This window comes from Ostrea edulis, chromosome 9 (assembly GCF_947568905.1).
Source record: "Ostrea edulis chromosome 9, xbOstEdul1.1, whole genome shotgun sequence".
NCBI classification, from domain to species: Eukaryota; Metazoa; Mollusca; class Bivalvia; order Ostreida; family Ostreidae; genus Ostrea; species Ostrea edulis.
This window is the reverse complement of record NC_079172.1, coordinates 23,674,922-23,677,975: the sequence shown is the minus strand read 5'-3', so window position 1 is coordinate 23,677,975 and position 3,054 is coordinate 23,674,922.

Here is a 3,054-nt window from a genome sequence, read left to right as displayed (position 1 = left end):
AGTATTTGTGTATTTTCATTTGTCATGAGCCAGATCAACTTTTGATCATTATTCATGTTACAAAAGTTCTTACAGCAGTTATTTACCAATTCATATAAAACATTTCTTTCTTCCTCATTATGAGAACATGACAGTAAAAAATGTTTTTCATCATCAAGTGTATTGGTATTACATCTAGTACATTGTCTATCTTGCCTAGGAATGCCTTGGTATTGGCCTCTTTCAATATTTAATCTATGAGCCGATATGCGAAAGCGTGTAAAACTTCTCCTCTGCTCAAAGTTTTTAAGTAATTCTAAATATATTTCTCCTGACCGAAGTTTTGTTTAAAAGACATGTAGCAATCTGATTTTTTGTCGTATTGTGAAGTAGCTTGTGATTTCCATTCCTTAATATAATTTTTGAATAACAATCTTTCAGTTCACTTTTGAATTTATGTACTTTGGCACAAGTCAAATTCTGAACACCATCTAGCTTATTGATAAGAAAATTGGTGGTACTGTACCATGACGGAACATTCTGTTCAAACAGTGACTTAGAGTCACAATATGCATCATTCAAAAGTGGAAAAGATTGACCAAGGTTTTCAAGTCTGTACCAATAACTTAATATTGATTTAACAATGTCAAAGTGTAGAGGAAATCTTCCCAATTCAGAAAACACAGCAAAATTTGTTGCAGATTTGTGTACTCCAAGTATTGATTTACAAAATTTCAAATGAAGTTTGTCACAAAATAGGTTTGAGTACATTTTATTAATGGTACCGCCTGGAGTTCTTTATATTTTTGAAGATGAATTTATAGAACCCCAAATTTCAGATGCATATAATAAGATAGGTTTAATGGTATGGTCAAAAATGTGCATAGTGGTTTTAATATGTGGGTTCAGTGAAATTAAATCTTTCCTGAGTTAAAAGAAAGCTTTTAGGGCTTTTTGATAAAGTTGTTTTTGAGCAAAGGAGAAAGAACCAGAAGAGCAAAATAAAACTCCAAGGTAATTATATTCTGATACACATTCAAGCTCGACATCATCAAAGAAAAATTTTGATTTGGAGAGTCTACCTGCTTTGTTAAAAACTATTATCTTGGTTTTTGCTGTATTAATATTGAGACACCAATCATTGCAATATTTATGTAAAATATTCAACTCTTGTTGTAATCCATCAGCAGAGGAAGAGAGTAAAATTATGTCATCAGCATACATCAAGCACTTAATTGGATTTGAATTTACATAGACAGGGTCAGCAGTGGAGTCTAGATAGTTTGGAAGGTCATTGATAAAGATTTTAAATAAATTCGGACTAAGGTTATCACCTTGCTTCACCCCCAATGTTATTGGGAAAAAATCTGTGACTTTGTTTTCTAGACGGACACATGACTTGCTTGATGCATACATGCTTTTGATAACTTGGTAAAAACTCCAATTTTGAGGAGCTAAATTTTGATTCCAGTATGGATTACTGAATCGAATGCTTTTTGAAAATCCACAAAGCAGGCAAACACTTCCATCCTTAGACATACAGTACTTGTCAATAATTATCTTAAGAATAAACATATGGTCTGATGTTCTAGCTTTTTGGGTAAATCCTATCTGACAATCACTAATAATATGGTATTTTTCAAGAAATTTATCAAGACGAATGTCCAATATCTTGTTAAATAACTTTCCAACTGCATTAGTAACTGTAATGCCCCTGTAATTATTAGGACCAGAAATGTCATTACTCTTGTGAATAGGAGTAATGTACCCCGAAGACTAATACTCCACTGTGAAGGTCTCTACTTGAAATCCACCGTGGACCATTATGAAGATTCAGTGACGCAGGGGTTCTAGATTTTTTAAGCGATCGGTCTATTTATTTTTCTCAAAAACAACATAAATGAGAGTTTTTTTGTCTAACACATATCACACGGAATGCACAGACGTATTAAGAAACAGAATATGCCTCATGCTTTGAATTAAAAAAGTGACTTTTCTCAAACACTCGTGTTTAACATCGAGTACCTAAGAAAATTCGCACGGATGTTTGCTTCATGAGCTGAATTCAAGGTATGAAATAATTTGAGAAAGAACCATGATAATGTGTCACAAGAATATAAAAAGACATTCAATTTCTTACTAAATTGGGATTCATAATAGTCTTTATTTTGACGAAATGCTTGAAAATAAAAAAAAACGCAGGGTGATAAGATGGAAGATGTAGCGTTACTAAGGTGAAAAGATATCAAAGATTTCCATATTGATTAATATCATCCAGTAAATTCACAATTTTAAGTTTTTGTGTCACATACTATATTCTGATTGGTCTGAGTCCAATTGCACACTTGGCCAATCTTGATCACCCTCTGGCCACAATTTTCTTGTCTTCAAAAAGTGGCCGATATGATAAGGGTTAATTACACATGTACGTTAAAAAGTGGCCGATGTCCAGTTTTCAGGGATGGCCGGTTTTGTAAGACTTTCTTTGTAATGAAATGTTAAGATTGCCGGGACTTTAAAAATCGGCCGATATTCAGGGAGAACCGGTTTTCTGAGGGGCCGGTTTGGAGAAATCTTACTGTATATAAGAAGTTAAGTTAACAATATTCAAATATGGTAAACATATTTGAAAAAGATGCGTTCCGGTGACAATAATTTTTCTAATACGTACGGAAACAAGTTTTTGTTTTAATTTTTGTTTGTTTCTTTTCTCTCTTTCAAGTTTTTGTTGTTGTTGATTGTTTGGTTTTAGTGGAAATGAATTGGTATGAGAATGAACGATTGAATGCAAGAATGAAGGATTCATTTAATGAACCATTATTTGGATTTTTAGAATATCGTTTTATGTATAAATCGTAGACTTACATTTTTAGCATTTTATGATTAGAAGAATAATATAAAACGATGCCGCTATTTTTACAAATAAGGGTTTTGAAGTCACGTGTATACATCTTAATTTGCCCATTTTTGAAATAAGCACCATTTCAAGATCTCAAAAAATTTGGTAGTTTCTTATGATAATTGTACACCCAATAAAACTACAGTAACGTCGGTCTTTCCGGAACATGAACTTTT